The sequence below is a fragment of the Bos javanicus genome, chromosome 5, assembly GCF_032452875.1.
Source record: "Bos javanicus breed banteng chromosome 5, ARS-OSU_banteng_1.0, whole genome shotgun sequence".
NCBI classification, from domain to species: domain Eukaryota; kingdom Metazoa; phylum Chordata; class Mammalia; order Artiodactyla; family Bovidae; genus Bos; species Bos javanicus.
Window position 1 is genome coordinate 37066208 of NC_083872.1, and position 20198 is coordinate 37086405.

At 40.9% G+C, this 20198-nt stretch overlaps 1 protein-coding gene across 3 annotated transcripts in view; it reads right to left on the reverse strand.

Moving 5' to 3' along the window:
* TMEM117 (transmembrane protein 117) overlaps positions 1-19711 on the reverse strand; it is a 603954-nt gene extending 584243 nt beyond the window's left edge. The window contains exons 1-2 of one of the 3 annotated variants that reach the window (XM_061416386.1): positions 19319-19711; positions 15248-15408 (exon numbers count right to left, since the gene is read on the reverse strand). The gene's annotated coding sequence lies outside the window, so the exon portion shown is untranslated. Of the gene's footprint in view, positions 1-4146; positions 4468-15247; positions 15409-19202 lie in introns of those variants that run through there. The other 2 variants (XM_061416387.1, XM_061416385.1) reach the window with 2 other exon arrangements.
* Between the last annotated feature and the right edge of the window lie 487 nt (positions 19712-20198).

The window sequence follows — 20198 nt, forward strand, 5'->3', positions numbered from 1 at the left end:
AGTTAAAGGTTATTTACTTCAGTTACCTAGCTATAGTATTATATTAATGTATGTAAAGCTCTTTGCAGTTGACAGAACACTATTTATTGATATAATCGTTTCATTTACTCCCTGGGAAATAATCACTTCAAAAATTAACTATCAAAAGGGCAGACAGAGCTTTAAATTATTTAATACTATTTCCTTAAAAGATAAACAACAACAGCCTATGTCCTATGTTTATATCACATTTTACCTCTTAATGTTTTTATCAGGTGAAGTCACATCATTAGAAAGACTTTACACAAACAATCAAACGCATCAGGAAGGCAAAATAAATGGTGATGGGAGAAATATGGTCCATTTCTACCTGACCTGCTGCTGCTGCTGCTAAGTCACTTCAGTCGTGTCCGACTCTGTGCGACCCCACAGACGGCAGCCCACCAGGCTCCCCCGTCCCTGGGATTCTCCAGGCAACCTGACCTGCTACTCACTGCTGCTGCTGTTGCTAAGTTGCTTCAGTCGTGTCCGACTCTGTGCGACCCCATAGACGGCAGCCCACCAGGCTCCCCCATCCCTGGGATTCTCCAGGCAAGAACACTGGAGTGGGTTGACATTTCCTTCTCCAATGCATGAAAGGGAAAAGTGAAAGTGAAGTCGCTCAGTCGTGTCCGACTCTTAGCAACCCCATGGACTGCAGCTTACCAGGCTCCTCCGTCCATGGGATTTTCCAGGCAAGAGTACTGGAGTGGGGTGCCATTGCCTTCTCTGTGCTACCCACTAGCAAATCCTTAACCACTCTGAGATTCCACTTCTTCACCAGGAGAATCCTAATGAAAATACTTTCCTCACAGGGTAGTAGTGGAGACTAAAGGATATTTCATTTGCAAGTGCCTGGTCAGTTTCAGACATTGCCTTATCTGAGGACCACTATTAAAATGCAAGTGACTCCTGGTCATTCCCATTAAACATGAGCATGGAAATAACATCAACTCTATATTACATTTACTAAGTGGTTTTTATATGCTATTCTCAGTGTCTCGGGATTTTACTATAACAACACATGGATGAATATCATCCTATTTTACAAATATTGAAAATGAAGCTCAGAAAGCTCAAGCTACTTGTCCAAAATCATATATAGAAAGTGGTGAAGTCCAGATTTGCTAATTCCATACTAATTCCATAACTTCATCATTCACTTGTTCACTATTCACTATTCACATCTTCACTATTGCATATTTGTGCCAAGCACTGGCCTACGCGTGAAGGTTACTAACAAACAACACCCCTATTGCCTTGAACCTTAGGATCTAGATTGAGATAAAAAGACATTAAACAGAGAAAAATGAAACAGACAGTATTTTAGAAAGTTATAAGTTGATGGAGAAAATGAAAAGTTAACATGGGTGTCAGGGACGTTAAGACGGTCTCACTATAAGGTGACAGTTGCAGACGTGAAAAAAGGAAGTAAAGCAAGCAGACATCTGAGGAAAGAATGATCCAGACAAAGGGAAAGGCCTGAGCTGCACGATTAGTGCATTTAAGGAAAAGCCAGGAGGCTAGTGTGACTGGACAGCATGTGTGTGCAGGGGAGTACAAAGGGACTAGAGGTCTGGGAGACAGTATCATGATCAGGCCTCGAGGCCATCCTACCACATGGGCTTCGCTCTGTGCAAATGGGGGACAGAAGAGTGACACAATCTGACCTGATACTTGGAAATGTACCAGATTCTGGATACATTTAAAAAAGAAGAGATGACAAGATGCACTGATGGACCGGATGTGGACATGACCTGACAAACCCCAGAATGGATTTGCCATTTCCTGAGATGAGAATGCATTTCCTGAGATGAATACCTCTGGAACAGATATAGGCAACATAATAACTAACATTTTAGAGTGCTTTTTATATTTGGGGCTCTTGGCAAGTACTTTTCACGCATTATCTCAATCAGCCCTTAGACCTAACCTTTGGATTTACCAGTGAAGAAACAGAGTTTTTAAAAGGTTATCTGCCCAAGGTCATACAGCTACCAACTGGGGGAAGCAAGCAGAACCACCTCTTTATGACCCCAAAGTCAATACTCTTAATTATTATGTATTTCCTACACTGAAAAGGATAACCTAAAAAGTTCCAATGGGAAGGAAGCAAGGGTAAGAACTAGGTGGTGACTTATACCTATGGGGCACTCAAAAAATCTTTGCTGATGGATGAATAAGTGAAAAAGTAAATGTGTGGATAACAGTTGGGTAACAGACCAGACTTGTGTGAGGGGGAAAAAAAAGCACTGAAGATTCTATACCAGACAGAGCAGACTCTTGATAATGGGATATCCAAGTCTGTAAAAAGAAAAATGGCAGAAGGTGAGAAAACCAAATATATATATTTGCCTGGACCAGTCCTGAGGTAAAAATAGGTCTTAGTTTACTATTTAAATTGTTGGATGAAAAGGCAAGCATGAGGAAATGACATAGTATTTTACATAATGCAAGTGTTTAATACAGGTTTTAAAAATACAAAGAGCAATAATAACAGAAGTAAAGTTGGAACTTCTCATTTTTTAGTCCAATACAAGAGACCACACAGCCTTTTAAATAAAAAGCAACCTTTTAAGTCAATCAATGAAACCACTATAAGTGGCTTTGCACAGATATCGGGTCTGTACTTGTGGTACCCTAGCTAATTTAGAGGATCACATCCATAAATCACTTCCTAGACTTTCTCTTCACATTGTTCCAATATTTAAATTACTTTTTTTCCTTGTTATTACCCTCCAGTCTTTGGGATAACAAAGCACTGAACCAATGCAAGTTTTTAAAATAGAAAACCTGAAAGCAGAGCAGGTCTGAGGTTCCCTCTAAACATGACATTAGCCAACTTTCCCATCAAAACGGCCTCTTCATGTCCTAAGTCGAAAAATCATCAACAATTAATTCTTTTAAAATATTTAGACTTTCTCTTCAGTGACGTGTTGATAAAGAATTGTCATGATCATATTCCAGACACAACGCCAAAAAAAGTAAGAGTTAATGAATAAAATAAAATTTACTCATATCCGAAATTGCTTTTTAACTGACTTACAATATGAAGAAGCAAATTAATACAATAAACAAGTACTGGTTTCTGAATATAAGGCTCAGATGAAGGTGGAGTGGAGTGAGAATAAGTATCTGAGTCAAAATGTCAAAATCCATAATAACCTTTAAAGTACGAAGATTGGGGAAGGAAGAATAGAGTTAGAGAGTATAAACATGATAAAAATTCAGTGTTTTACAACAGAAATAGCTCTTACAGGGACTCCACTACACTTTATACTCAATAAACTGGAAGAACTTTATTCTGAAGACGAAACAAAATCCTGAAATCTTCCTAGAAGTTCTTCTCTGGATTTCAAACAATGTATCATTTATAACTAGAGGGAAAACACATTTATTCAATGTACTTTAACTCAAAAAACACTTTGTTGATCATGAGACTTCTATCTACACATGAATACTAAAACAAGCATGTGATGTTTACTAGCATCTCTCTCATACACACACACACGCTTATTGTTCCACAGCGGGTAGAATGAATAAGGGAGCCCAAGTGGACCTACATGGGTCAAACACACTTGTGGGCCTCCGGCATTTTCAGAAGTAGGAATAGATAAATAGCTTTATTAATCATGATGAAGGTGGTAAACACTCAAAGGTGCTCAAGTTTTGTGCGGTCTGGGGGGTTTTGTTTTTAAGGAGAACAGTCCTCAACTACAACCTGTTAATTTAATTAACGCACAATACTGGAGCTTTCACTCTGTTCGCATCCCAGGAATCACTGAAGCGAGGAAAGTTCGCCGTCCATCCTGGTGACGTCCCTCACCCCCCGGAGCCCGGGAGTTTGAGAGTACCCCCTCCCCAGCCCTCCCCCGAGCCTCCTCCGCCCTTTCTCAGGAGGCAGGTGCGCGCTCCCCTCCCGGCCACTTCACCGACCCCTCGGCGCGCCAGCCCCGGGAAGGAAGAAGAGGAGGCGCGGGGCAGCCGGCCGGGGGCCGCGGCCGGGGCCGCAGTCGCGCTCAGGGACGAGGAGGCGGCGCGGCTGCGGGCGGCCGGGCCGGGAGGGCTTCGCCGCGGCGGGACCGACAGGCGGGGTAGGCGCGCCGGGCGCCCGGGCTGCGTACTCACCGAGGGGGCCGCGCGGACTCTGGGCGTCCGCACTCGGGAGACCCGGTGGAGCGAAGCCCTCTGCCGCGCTCGCGGCCTCTCTGGGAAGCGCGGCGAGACGGGCCAGCGGCGTGGCTGCCGCGGCTGCTGTCACCGAGCTATAAATACTGGCTCGGCCCACACCCGCCGCCGCCTACGCCAGGCGCCCTCCGCAAAGTCCGCCGGCCGCGGGCCGGGCAGCGAGAGCCGGAGCGCGAGGGCGACGGCGCCGCGCCGATGACCGCGCCGGCTCCAGCTGTGCGGCAGCCTCCGCAGCTGGAGGCATGGCCTCCCGCCGCCCCTGCCCCCGCCCTCCCCCTCCCGTTCCCTCCCCTGGCGCCCGCGCCGCGGGCCGAGCGCCTGGGCCGAGCTGCCCGGCCCGGCCCTCCTCTGCAGAAAGCGCGGCGGCGAGCGGGGGCCGACTTTGGTACCCAGAGCAGTGCGGGTGGCGGCCGGGGGCAGCCGCGCTCCAGCCTAACCTGTCAGCAGCAGTCCCTTCCCGGGGGAATCGGAGATTTCTTATAAAACCCACCATCCTGTGGAGAACCAATGAGGTTCCCAGGTGGAACGTCCTCTTAAGAGCTGCAAACTTTCTAAAGCAGTCAGGTCACAGGGCATCCTTTCTGCTTTTGTCTATTGGTGTGGAGGAGTGGGGATGGGGCGAGACAGAGACCACAAGGATGTGACAAAGTCTCAAACTTACTTTCCAGCATGTCTGGTTTCTCTCTCTTGCTCTCTCTCTCTTACACACACACACACACACACACACACACACACACACACAAGCGCTAATATATTCACACATGCATACGCATGTTTATAAGCAAGCATACATTCATACATAGAAATGAACAGATAAATGTACACATGCATACATATATATACATATATATACACATATAAATGCATAGGCACATTTACACACACATGTATACAGAAGCACACACAAGCACAATTTTTAACGTTTTTGCAGCCTGAAGCTCAGAAAACTAACATTCTGTGGTGCTTAAATGATTCACTTGCAGCATGCAGGAGGAACACCCCCTTACCACATTTGACCGGTTCCTTTCTTCTTTCCTACTGTATGTACGTGTGGCCTTTGTTTCTCTCCCTACTCAATAACAATTGCTACCTCCGTTTACAGGTTTCTTATAATGTATTAAAAGCTGCTGTCAGGGATACTGATATTCTATGCTAATGGAAGTGATCACTAGTTTGTCTAGTCAAATGGAAAATGGGACAATTTATAGCTACGGCAACCCACTCCAGTACTCTTGCCTGGAAAATCCCATGGAAGGAGAAGCCTGGTAGGCTACAGTCCATGGGGTCGCTAAGGGTCCCACATGACTCAGCGACTTCACTTTCACTTTTCACTTTCATGCATTGGAGAAGGAAATGGCAACCCACTCCAGTGTTCTTCCCTGGAGAATCCTAGGGACGACAGAACCTGGTGGGCTGCCGTCTATCCGGTCGCACAGGGTCAGACACAACTGAAGCAACTTAGCAGCAGCAGCAGCATAGCTACTTCCAGTAGCAAACTTGGGAGGAGAATAGCCTCTCTCCTGGACTATCAGCATGATTCAGGAATTGATTGGGCAGCAAGAGGGAGAGCTGAGATGTCAGCAGATTTTGAAATGGGATAGAGAGAGCCATTCCCAAGTCCTGCAGTGTAGCTAGCGTACACAGGGTTCACTGGGCGTCCACTACCATACTTCTCACTGTTTGACATGTGTTCTGCTTCTAAGAATGAACACATAAACCCCCATTGTAATCAGTTTGTGATCATCATATTGAACTCTCAGCATAGTGAAGCTTTCACAAGTTTCCCCAGGAATAGCTGTTTCCTATGCTTGCACTTTGTACATTTTACTGTGACATTTTTACATGTGCTGTACTTTTTTACGTCTTTTCCTCCCCCATTAAGCTATAAATGCTTTTGAGGGCAGAGACTATATCTTACCATTGCATCCTCAATACTGAACATACTGAGTTATGGTAATGGCTCAATAAATAGCAGATTAATTCCACAGTTTAACCATTCGAGTCTACCATCCTTTTATATTTAAAAAAAAAAAACTTGTTAAACCATGTAACTAATTAACATGAGCTCCATATGCTGTATCTGGTGCTTCCCAGGTGGCAACGAGGTAAAGAATCCTCCTGCCAATGCAGGAGACACAGAAATACGGGTTCAATCCCTGGGGAAGGAAGATCCCCTGAAGTAGGAAATGACAACCCACTCCAATATTCTCACCTGGGAAATTCCATGGACAGAGGAGGTTGGTTGGTTACAGTACATGGGGCTGCAAAGAGTCAGACATGACTGAACAACTGAGCACACACACCATATGCTATATATACATATATATATATATATATATATATATATATATGCCACTGTACCAGCAGGAAAGCCCTATATTTTAACTACAGTTGATTTATATTATTACATTAGTTTCAGATGTGCAGCATAGTGATTCAATATTTTTATAGATTATACTCTATTTAAAGTTGTTATAAACTAAGGGCTATATTTCCCTGTGCTGTACAATATATATTTTAGCTTATTTATTTTATAAGGTATAAACATACTAGTTTATACGTCTTAATTTCCTACCCAGTGTTGCCCTTCCCTCCACCACTCTCCCCACTGGTAATCACTAGTTTTTTCTCTATATCTTTGAGGCATTGTTACATTCATCCGTTTGCTTTATTTTTTAGATTCCACTCCATGTAGGGGTGACAACATACAATATTTGTTTTTGTTTGACTTATTTCACTAAGCATAATAGCCTTCTAGGTCCACCCACGCTGTTGCAAATGGCAGAAGTTTTTTTTTTTTTTTTTTAATAGCTGAGTAGTTTACTGTTGTAAATATATACCACATCTTCTTTATCTGTTGATGGACACTTAGGTTGCTTCCATATATATCTTGGCTATTGTAAATAATGCTGCTATGAACATTGGGTTTCCCTGGTGGCTCAGATTGTAAAGGATCTGCCTGCAGTGTGGGAGACCTCGGTTCGATCCCTGGGTTGGGAAGATCCCCTGGAGGAGGGCATGGCAACTCACTCCAGGATTCTTGCCTGGAGCATCCCCAAGGACAGAGGAGCCTGGCGGGCTGCAGTCCATGGGATTGTAAAGAGTCTGACATGACTGAGCGACTAAGCATGCACATGAACACTAGGGTATATGTAACTTTTGAATCCATGTTTTTGCTTTCTTCAGATACATACCCAGGAGTGGGATTAATGGGTCATATGTTAATTTTCTTTTTAGGTTTTTTTTGTGTGTGTGTTTTTTTTTTGAGGAACTGTTTACTATAGTAGCTGCACTGATTTACATTCCCACCCATGGTGTAATAGAGTTCCCTTTTCTCCTTATCTTCACCATGTGTTATATTTTCCTTACATCTTCATTTAGAGCAAGAAGTCTTCAATCAATTAAAACTGGAAAATCTTAAAACTTCAAGAACTGTGCAGCATAATACTGAGGCCTGTGGCTTATTAACTACCCCACCCCCAAAAAACAAGCCAAATGAAAACAAAAGGCATTTTTCCTATCCCTGAAAGATAGTGTGTACAACTCGTTGTATTTCAAAGGAGAATGGGGTGAAAATCATTGAGCAACTTCTCTTCAGATTACTTGAAAGAGAGAACTTGCTCCACTCTATGACTGGTTAAATTACACAGGTGTCTCCTAGAATGAACTTCAGTTAATCGGAACTGAAATGTCTGGCCTCTTTACATGGTGCTGTTACCCTACCTTTAGATCCCTATCTTCTTAACATATGGTCTGGCTTCCTTTAATAATAATTTTAAGAATAAGCTTAACCAATACTTAATGGTTGTTCTTAACTGAGAGGTCTCAAGTTTTAAAGAATACAGTTCTCCAGAACCAGTTCAAGGCAAAATATTGAAATGAGCAGGATTTTCTTCAATAACAATGTTCCCTTTTTACCACTGATCAAGAGGCTTGTGTCCTTTGCTTTGGTAAGCCAGGATCTTACCTGGTGGCTCAGATTGTAAAGGATCTGCCTACAAGGGTCTTACCCATCCAGGATCTCCAGTTCAGCCCTAACAACCAGACAGGGCAATAGCCTCTACATTTGATCTTTCTCACAATAACATGCAACAATAAAAGCCTGATTTATTGAAGGCTTATTGTGCACCACACCCATTTCATGTATTAAAATGTTAAAATCTCTGCAACAGGCCTGTGAGATAGATAGCTGCTGTTAGTTTCACTTCCAAGTTTACCTTTGAGGAAAGAGACTCAAAGAGACTGAGCAGTTCATACAGGATCTCATGACTAGTCCAAGTGGTGGAGTAAGGATCAGAAACCAGTCAACAGATCTCATCAGCCCACATTTCAGTCTCTCATCTTATACTTCCTCCTGTGTACCTCAAAAGGGATATGGGTTTTTACAGTTAGAGATCTGGAATAGGGACTATTGGTGTTGAATCTGGTTCTACTACAACCCTAGCCACACCCTGAGCAAATTGCTACTATAAAATTACAGTAAGAATCCCTATTGCTTCTTTTCTTCATCATTAGGTTACTGTTATCCTTTTTCTCTAGTCTCTTTCCATCCCAGTTGCTACCTACCACACAGACCTACTGGGAGTTTTAAATGCCTTAATATGTATAAGACACCTATACAATACCAGTTACATAATGGGTGCTCAATAAAGGCCATTCTTCCTTCCCATCAAACTTTATTGTGCTATGAAAACCTTCTTTCAGGTCAAAGTTTATTGGTCCAGTACACAAATGATGATTGCTTACTCATAGAAATTAATCATTTCTCTAGTGTTGGCCAGCAGTGTTTGAAAATGGTATAGACACAAGCCCCAGAAAGAAGCCAAGATGGCAGGGCTATGTATCTCCCATTAGCCCATCCATATTTTAACCAAACGACTCCATTTCTTTTTTTATAGGCAGCAAACTGACTCCAGTTTCAGACAACATCTGGGCAATGATAGAAATAGTGGAAGTAGGAAACTCTCAAATGAAAACTCTCCAATCATCTGCCTACTCCACCTCCTCAAGCAGAGTCAACCCTGCCGATAGGCTTAAAATGTGTCTTGTTTACATACAATGTCTTTGTAAAATCCAACCGAGTGCAGAAATTAGAAGTAACCACATGAGATTATGTTTTACTGTTTACCTCATCCCATTAGACTAATAATAGAGCTATACTCCATTTGAAAAAAAAAAAGAAAAAGACAAGCTCAGTATACATTTCGAAATTTGGTGAAAACTTTTTATCACACCAAATGATCCTCTCTAAATGGACCTTTGAAACCAAAAGGAAACTACAGGAGGAAGCCTCTGTAATCCATACCAAGTGTACCAGGAAACCCTTTCATCAATGATTTGATGAACTCCAAGCAAAACTATTTTTAACTTAAACTTTACATAATTGTATTAGTTTTGCCAAATATCAAAATGAATCCGCCACAGGTATACATGTGTTCCCCATCCCGAACCCTTACCGTCCCTCTGGGCCGTCCCAGTGCACCAGCCCCAAGCAACTAGCATCATGCATCGAACCTGGACTGGCAACTCGTTTCCTACATGATATTTTACATGTTTCATTGCCATTCTCCCACATCTTCCCACCTCTCCCTCTCCCACAGAGTCCATAAGACTGTTCTATACATCAGTGTCTCTTTTGCTGTCTCGTACACCGGGTTATTGTTACCATCTTTCTAAATTCCATATATATGCGTTAGTATACTGTATTTATGTTTTCCTTCTGGCTTACTTCACTCTGTATAATAGGCTCCAGTTTCATCCACCTCATTAGAACCAATTCAAATGTATTCTTTTTAATGGCTGAGTAATACTCCATTGTGTATATGTACCACTGCTTTCTTATCCATTCATCTGCTGATGGACATCTAGGTTGCTTCCACGTCTTGGCTATTATAAACAGTGCTGCGATGAACACAGTGTGTATGCCCAGCAGTGGGGTTGCTGGATCATAAGGCAGTTCTATTTCCAGTTTTTTAAGGAATCTCCACACTGTTCTCCATAGTGGCTGTACTAGTTTGCATTCCCACCAACAGTGTAAGAGGGTTCCCTTTTCTCCACACCCTCTCCAGCATTTATTATTTGTAGACTTTTGATCGCAGCCATTCTGACTGGTGTGAAATGGTACCTCATAGTGGTTTTGATTTGCATTTCTCTGATAATGAGTGATGTTGAGCATCTTTTCATGTGTTTGTTAGCCATCTGTATGTCTTTTTTGGAGAAATGTCTATTTAGTTCTTTGCCCATTTTTTGATTGGGTCGTTTATTTTCTGGAGTTGAGCTGTAGGAGTTGCTTGTATATTTTGAGATTAGTTGTTTGTCGGTTGCTTCATTTGCTATTATTTTCTCCCATTCTGAAGGCTGTCTTTTCACCTTGCTAATAGTTTCCTTTGATGTGCAGAAGCTTTTAAGGTCAGAATGATATTAATTGCACACTCCAAACATAAACAGCACAATTTCCTTGTTGCCAAAGAGGCAAGAATAGAAGTTTGAAGCTGATCCATAATTTTCTTCTGGTATTTAAAGGCCAGTGACTCTATTGCCAGGATTCTTCTCAGCAATCCTAACTGTGAATGTCTATCCCAGCATGCAGCATACTCTGATATATTTTAGTTAGCCCGCATGTCCTGAATTTTGCTTGGGGAAAGATGATCATCACATGTCTACTGCTTGGACCATTAGAGCCTTTGCTGTGGGATCCTGGTTCTGCCCAGATAGTGGCAATGTGATATTAAGCCAATTACTGAACATCTCTATACATTAGTAGTACTTGCCTTATAGGCTGTTAGAGGTATTAACTAATGTGTCTTACACTTTTAACATTTGGCCTGGTTCATATTAAGTTCTCCATAAATGATCTTCTTATTATCATAATTATTTATCTCCTCCCTGCCCTGCTTATATTTCCATGGAGTTTCTTTTACCAAATGACTGATTCACCTAGCCCCCACTTTAGCCTATAAAGGGCTTGGCAGAGGGATTTTTCTGTACAGGTTTTAAAACAAGAGTCATGCAAACAAAGCGTAGACTAGCAGTCATAGGAAGAGTAGAGCTGTCACCTGCTTAGTGGCCAGCATTTGCCCTGTCTCATGCCCATCCTGAAGAATCTGAATAAATGCAGCAGTTCCTTCAAAGGGCCATTTCTTGTACGATGACAGAGAGGGTCAATTGTTTCACTGCCCACCCACTTTAGTTCTTTTTACTGCCTCTTCTGGATCTCTCCCCTCTGCCTCACACCCACTCTTACATATACAGAGGCCCTAAGAACTAACCAGCCCTTCACTTCCAGGAAGCAGCACTTGACTGAGGTTGGGGATGACTTCATCCACAGGAATGTGACTGCTGGTTTTAAATGGCAAATTTGCCTTTGGGAAGTTTTGAGTTGACTTTCACTTTCTTCCTGCTTCATTTCTCCTAAAACAAATGGCTTTTTTTTTTTTTTTTTCTTCTTCAGACTGTTTCCAGTAGATCCACTTAGACAGGTTTCATAGACAGCCCAAGGGGGAGAGGCTAGATTTGAGGGACTTCGAAACTCTTGATTAGCAGCTTCAGCTGCATGCAACAAATTCTGATAAATTCTCTTTTCTTTTTTATTCTGTTAAAATATTTTCTAATTTTCCTTGTTATAGCTTCTAGATACACCTATCATTTTAGAGTGGATATTTAATTTCCAAATACGTATTTTTTAAGTATCCTTGATATTAATTTCTCATTTTGATACTAATTTCTCATTTAAATGCTTTCTTCCCTGCAATCACCCTCTGTGTTTTTTCAGCCTTCTAACTTTATTGAGGCTTTCAATAGTTAACTCAAAGATCTCTCTTGGTAAGTGTCACATTGTACTTGAAAATATGTGGGTTATTTTCAGATATCTTTTGATATTGATTTCTAACATAATTCCACAGTGATAAGAGAACAGTTTCTGTTTGATTTCAATACCTTTAGAGCATGAAATTTTTGTACCTTGTTTTATGTCCCTAGAGATGTTCCAATGTCTCCTGGTTTACAGTCTGTGGGAACTTGAACAGAATTTGTATCCTACTCTTGTGTGAAAATTGTATAAATCTTAACTATGTCGAATTGGTTCATAGTGCTTTCCAGATCTACTATATCCTTCTAATTTTCCAAATATTCATTCTGTTAATTTTTGAGAGTTTGATATTGAAATTCCAACTAAAAATCTTAATTTATCTACTTAAAAATAATCGTAACATATAGTGGAATATATGTGACTATGTTCTGTATTTTCCAAGTCTCCTGTAAATGTGTTATCATAATTTAAAAAAACACGAAAGAGAAAAAAAATGAGGAAAAAAACTCTCTTGATTTCACGTAAAGTACCAAATACACCACCCAATCTATAAATCTATCCAAAGCAACTAGTCCATTAAAGCACTGCAAGGTGCTGAGGTTTCAAAGATAAACACAGCATGTCTGTCTCCACAGGAAACTCATCATGTAAATAAGCAGACAAGAGATGGATTAAAATCACCATAAATACTAATGAAAGGTGACATGTGATGAAGGCCAAATGCATTCAACTTGACCATAAGGTCTATACAAATTTGAAATAGAGAAAAAAGCCATCCTTATGAATTGCTGTATCACACCAGATGGAAGAAGATGTTTGAAGCAAACACTGAAGGATAAAGAGAATTTAGATAAGCAGAAAAGGGAGAAAGAAGAAATGCCAGGCAAAGGGGAAAACACAGAAACGATGCTCATTACTCATAAGGTTTGCAGTCAGTACACACTGAAGCAGGGGAGAAAGAGAGAAAAGACCAGGAGGAGAGACAGTGGGAAGAAGGGATATGGAGAAGAAGCTGGAAGAATCAGGAATGGTATGGCCCATTCACAGGAAAAGATTGTATGGGATAGTGAATAATATCTTTGAAGAAGTAGGGAAAGCCAGTTTGTTGAAAAAGGACTTTTCAGTTCCAGTTATTTTAGCACTAAGAGCCTCAGGGCAGGAAGATAGGATATGGGAGAGTAAAACAAAAGATAAGAGAAATAATTAGCAGCAGGAATTTTTAAAATTAAGAAATGAAAATGATTTACTTCTGTATTTGAAGTAAATACAGAATGTAGCCATGAAATGAAAAACAGTAGCTTAACTCTGCCCATAGACTAGAAGGGCTGTTCTCCCTGCCTCCTTTAAGGGTTAAGGGGAGACATCCCCCAACCCTCGACTGTCTCAACTTTTGGAAAAATAAGGAGGGGCTTTGCAAGCCTTTTTTTCAGTGCCTAGGTCCTCTCTTCCATCATAGCTGCTCAGCCCAGAGGCCTGCCTGGCCCACTCCTCCAAGTTTTAGGATATCATTAAAAAGATAGGTCTGTGCAAACAATGACAGGTAAAAGTGTCACTATTTAAGGATGACATAATATTCCATATAGAGAACCCTAAAATCTCCACCCAGAAACTATTAGAGTAAATGAATTCAGTAAGGTTGCAGGATACAAGATTAATATATAGTAATCTGTTGAATTTCTGTATGTGTGTATGTGCTCAGTCACTTCAGTCATGTCTGACTCATTGCGACCATTTGGACTGTAGGAACCACCATGTTCCTCTGTCCATAGGATTTCTCAGGCAGAAATAGTGGAGTGGGTTGCCATTTCCCTCTCCAGGGGAATCTTCTCAACCCAGGGATTGAACTCATGTCTCTTATGTCTCCTGCATTGGCATCTGGGTTCTTTACCACTAGCGTCACCTGGGAAGCCCGAATTCCTGTATACCAATAATGTAATATCAGAATGAGAAAAAATTTTTTTAATTTATTTTAAAAATCACATCAAAAAGAATAAAATATCTAGGAATAAACCAAGGAGGTGAAAGCTCTATACTCTGAAAATGATAAAACACTGATGAAGGATATTGACAATGATATACAAAATGGAATATAACCTATGCTATTGGATTGGAAGAATTAATATTGCTAAAATGGCCATATTTCCCAAAGCAATCCACAAATTTAATGCAATCCCTATCAAAATATCCATGACATCTTTCATAGACTATAATAAACAATCCTAAAATTCACATGGATAAGAATATATGATATGCATACACAATGGGATTTTAGCCATAAAAAGAATGAAATTATGCCATTTGCAGCAATGTGGATGGAGATGTAGGTTCCATCACTGGGTCAGGAAGATCCCCTGGAGTAGGAAATGGCAACCCATTCCAATATTCTTGCCTGGAAAAATCCCACGAACAGAGGAGTCTGGTGGGCTATATCCATATGGTTGCAAAGAGGTGGACACCACTGAGCAACTGAGCACGCACATCCCTTACATGGGCCTGTACACTGTAGAAGAGAATGCTGAAGCCTTATGAGGTTAGACTTTAAGATAATACTATACTCAGGGAAATAGGTTGGACAGGGAAAGACAAAAACCGTATGATATAATATGTGTGGATTAAAAAGTACAAATAAATGTATATGCAAAATGGAAACAGACTCACAGACATGGAAGACAAACTTGTGGTTACCAAAGAGAAGAGGGGAGGAGAAAGGACAAATTAGGAGTATGAGGTTAACATACAAACTACTACACATAAAACATAAGCAACAAGGACATATTTTATAGCACAGGGAATTATAATCATTATCTTGTAATAACCTAAATGGAGTATAATCTGCAAAAATACTGAATCACTATGCTGTGCACATTAAACTAATATAATATTGTAAATCAACTATATTTCAATAAAAGTAATTAACTTTTTAAAAAGGATAAGTCTCACAGAAAGCATTATCTTCACTTAGTCAATTAGGTATTATGATACTTAACTTCAAAATATTGTAGACTAATTTATATGGTACAATCTACATCCTTTTATCTACAAGTAAGCAAATTACCTCCTGTCTTCATTGTATTTGTTTCTTAGGCTGCTGTGACAAATTACTACAAACGGTGGTTTAAAACAACAGATACTTACTTTCTCATAGTTCTAGGGCCCAGAACTCTGAAGTCAAGGTGCCATCTTGACTTCAGGGTCTTCTCTCTCCAAAGACTCTAGGAGAGAATGTTTTCTTACCTGAAACTTCTAGTGGTTCCTGGTGTCCCTCAGCTGGTCAGCTCTATTACTCCGATCTCTGCCTCCATCTTCATGGCATCTTCTCTCCTGTGTCTTTGTGTCCAAATCTTCCTCTCTTTTCTCTTATAAAGATACAGTCATTGGATCTTTATAAGTGAAATCTAAAAAGAAATGATACAAAATGAACTTATTTACAAAACAGATACAGACTCACAGGGTTGGAGAATGAATTTATGGTTGCCGGGGGGAGAGATAGGGGATCAACGTGTATATATGTTTTCCATGAAATGGATAACCAATGGGGTCCTACTGAATAGCACATGAAACTCTACTCAATGTTATGTGGCAGCCCAGATGGGAGGAGGGTTTGTGTGTGTATATATATATACATGTATGTGTGTGTATATATATATATATATATATATATATATATATATATAGCTGAGACCCTTTGCTATTCACCTGAAACTATTACAACATTGTTAATGAGCTATACTCCAATATAAGACAAAAAGCTTTTTAACATATAAATAAATCAGATACAGTCATTGGATTTAGGACCTGCCCCAAATCCAGCATGATTTCATTAATTACAACTATAAATACCTTAGTTTCAAATATAATCACTTCTGAGTTACCAAGTAAATCTGAATTTTGGAGGAATTCAACCTATTATAATTATATTCACAAATAAGCAAGTATCCCCTGTCCAAATATCATGGTTTTACTTGCAGTACTGGGTTATTCCTCCAATATAGGGTAAAAATACATGGGAGAAGTCATTTACTCAATGATAAAATGTTTTTTGTAAATATCCCTCTGAATAATGTTATCCAATCTCTCACATTATGACTTCAGCATTGTACACCCCTGGGTCTTTTTTGCTTCTATTTGGAGAGGTATATTAGGCCTCTAAATGCCAAAGTGCTGAATGTTATTTAAGTTTCCGTTCCAAAATGTAAAACCATCATTTTCAGGAAATTCTACTGTGTCAGATACTTCTCTTGATGTGGTGGTGAAAAAAAAACAAAGTTTATGCTCTCATATAGCTTGTTTCAGTGAGTGTATAGGTGGTTAACACAAAAGGCATAATGGTAAAACTTCAGGCAGTGAGAAATGCGATTAAGAAAAGTAGGTAGAGGTGGGAGGGCCAAATTAGGGGCATGGGATTAAGAGATACAAACTACTATATATAAAATAGATAAGCAACAAGAAGATACTGCATAGCACAGGGAATTATAGCCATTATCTTGGTAATAACTTTTAATGGAGTATAATCCGTACACATACTGAATCACAGTGCTGTACATCAGAAACTAATACAATATTGTAAGTCCACTACACTTCAATGGAAAAAGAAAAGAAAAACGGGAAGAATCAGAGCATAGAGAAAGATATGGAAATTTTGGAAAGGGTGGCCAGGGCAGATTTCTCTTGAGGGATATTTGTGCAGAATACTTAAGGTAGGTCCTTGCTGCCACAACCTTCTGTCTATTTCCTTCATTGCATTTTTGCTAGAGGTCCTAAGTAATCCACATACTACATTAAACATAATGTTCCTGCAACATAGCAACAGTTCTTCATGTCAAAGGGGTTTTCTGTGTGGCCAACCTAGCACAGATCGATACATCTGTGGTGTACATATTTGCAATCACTGCACTGTTCCAGGCACTTTTCTACATGTAGGCAGAAACAGAAAATACACAGCAAAACTCCTCTGTATCATGTAACTCCCCTAGAATGATGGGAACTTGCCTTCTAGCATTTGGCACAGAAACAGAAACCTGGGGTTTGATCTCCAGCTCTCCTACATCCTTCTTACCCTTAGAAAGCCACTATATACTCCTAAGCCTCAGTTTCCAAGTCGGTAATATAAGGAAATTACACTAGACAATCTCTGAATGCCCTCCCGACTCTAGCACTGCACTGTTTTAGAGGAGGTGGCAACCTGATTTACTACACCATAGTTAAAAATTATTTCAATTCAGGCAGCCATCAATATCCCTGGAATCCTAGATCCTAGGGGGATCCCTAGCAGGGATCCTAGATCCTGGGATCTGTAGTTAGGTGGGTGGTATGATTGTGGGAAGAAGATGACAATATCTATTTTGAAGCAGAGGTCCCAGTTGGCAACTGGTTAGATGGGGAGCAGATTTAGCCTCATGGAGTTATGGAGCTGCCAAAAACTAGACAGAGAATTCAGTGGCTTCAAGAAAAGATTGAGTTAATACATATGAAACACTTAGAATAGTGCTTGGCACAGAGTAAACCTCAATAAATAAAGTTATTATTATTGGCGTATCCCAGAAGAACTAGGTTACACTTAGAAAGCCACAGGAGGATAGTTGAGCAGACATGGCAAAGAGCTGGATAGGAAAGCAGCTGATTGGTGGGCATGCTGTTGCCCACCAAATATAAACCCTTGCATCCTGAATGCTAGTCCCTACCCACCAAAGGTACAAATGCAGATTTCTAGCTTGGGCAACTATGCTGATGATGATGCATTTTAGTGAAATAAAAAAATAAATCTGCATGCAAGCTTTAGAAAAATAATACATTTGGATTCAGACAATAAGCTTGAGATATCCAGGTAAAGACGATGGAGATTTCCAGCAGGCAGTTGTGTATGCAGACCTATAACTTAGGCAAGAAACCCAGACTGAAATAACAGATGTGCCAGCCAACAGAATCCATTATGAGTCAGTGTTTCTAAAGTGTGGTCTCCAGACCATCTGTGTTACAGTAAACTAATGTGGGTGTTAAGAGCAAATTCCAGAACCCACCTACTGAATCAGAATCTCCTGCAGTGTGTTTAGTAATTTTTATAAGCTCCTGAGTGATTCTTATGTACAATATAAGTTGGAGAAACATAGGTAGAGGGAATTATTGAAGTTATGGCTCTGTTGGTGAAGTCGCGTAAGAGAATGCAGGAGAAAAGGCAGCCAGGGAAGCCTTGTTGATACAGCCTTGCAGCACCTGGAATTCCATCACTTCATGCCACCTATTTTTTTTTTAATTTAAATTTATTTATTTTAATTACAGGCTAATTACTTTACAGTATTGTATTGGTTTTGCCATACATCATGTATCCGCCACAGGTGTACACGTGCTCCCAATCCCGAATCCCCCTCCCACCTCCCCATGCCACCTATTAAGTGAGTAGGGCTCAACCTCAACTTCACATTAGGGTAATCTGATGCTTGGGACTCATCCCAGACCAATGAAATCCATCTATCAGAGGGAATGTGGCAGGTCCTTTCCCTCCAGAGTCCCAAATAGTTGCCCTATATCAAAGCTTGCAAACTGGTGAACAATTAGGCCTGTTAAATTATTTTCTTTGACCTCACAATACTCTAAAACTCTAACTTGGGGTCCAGCAACTAGGACTCTGTGCTTCCAACAGCATAGGGCACAGATGCATCCCTGGTTAGGAAACTAAGATCCTGCATGCCACATAATGAGGTAAAAAACAAAACAAAACAAAAACAGAAAATTCTAACTTAGTTGCAAATATTTAAAAACAAATAGATTTCACATTTTAAAAAAATGAATGCCTAGCTTCTCAGAAAACTTAAAGAACTGGCCTTGCTGTGCCTATATTCTTAAATGGCAAAACAGCTGCTCCAAAATGGCCTTCTCTAGTCATTTGAGTTACCTGCCTGGACCCCTGACCTCTGAAGGCATTTGAGTCCTATAATATACTCAATCGAGGGGCTTTATCATCTCAGTTTTCCCCACCCTCTGCATACCAGTCCCCTCGAATCCTAAGTACCTCTTGTCACTGACCCCAGTCCCCCTGAGCATGGCACAGAGACAGGAAAATCACATAAAACAGGCCCTACCTCACCTTCTGGTTTTACCCTCTGATTCACAGGCCACTTCCTGGAGCTGGAGTCACCAACATCTCAGGTCACATGGAGAGAACTGGGGCAGCTGTTCTGGGAGCAGCACTCACCTCAGGCCAAGGTGAAGTCTGACACCGACACTGATACCACTGCTTTCTACAGGCAAGGCGAGGCTCCTTGCTGCCACGAATCAGCGACACCTGGGTTCCCGGGAATGAACCCTCACCTCAGGAAATCACTCTTCTTTGGGATGGAGCAGCGCTGGTTTCTTTATCCAGAAAGCTTCCTTAGGTCCCTGGAGGCCTAGATTCAGGAAGAGAAATTTGAGAAGCGTGGCCTGCTCGGTGATAACGAACTTCCTTAAATCTCGTTTCCCTTATATCCACAAATACCAGCTAACGGATTAGTCATTACTTTTGAAAGTAGCAATACTGGACATCAGCATATAATTTTTAGTGTTTTAGTGCTGTGAGGATATATATATTAATATAAGTAATTTGTCACTTAAAACTGTTAAGCTGGCACAAAGTGTTTTCTATCTGCAATAACAGGGAAAAACTTGAAAATTAGCATGTAAGCTGATGTGGAAAGTGTTTTAACTTATTTGTCAGATCAGATCAGATCAGATCAGTTGCTCAGTCGTGTCCAACTCTTTGCGACCCCATGAATCGCAGCATGCCAGGCCTCCCTGTCCATCACCAACTCCCGGAGTTCACTCAGACTCACGTCCATCAAGTCAATGATGCCATCCAGCCATCTCATCCTCTGTCGTCCCCTTCTCCTCCTGCCCCCAATCCCTCCCAGCATCAGAATCTTTTCCAATGAGTCAACACTTCACATGAGGTGGCCAAAGTACTGCAGTTTCAGCTTTAGCATTAGTCCTTCCAAAGAAATCCCAGGCCTGATCTCCTTCAGAATGGACTGGTTGGATCTCCTTGCAGTCCAAGGGACTCTCAAGAGTCTTCTCCAACACCACAGTTCAAAAGCATCAATTCTTCGGCACTCAGCCTTCTTCACAGTCCAACTCTCACATCCATACATGACCACAGGAAAAACCATAGCCTTGACTAGACGAACCTTTGTTGGCAAAGTAATATCTCTGCTTT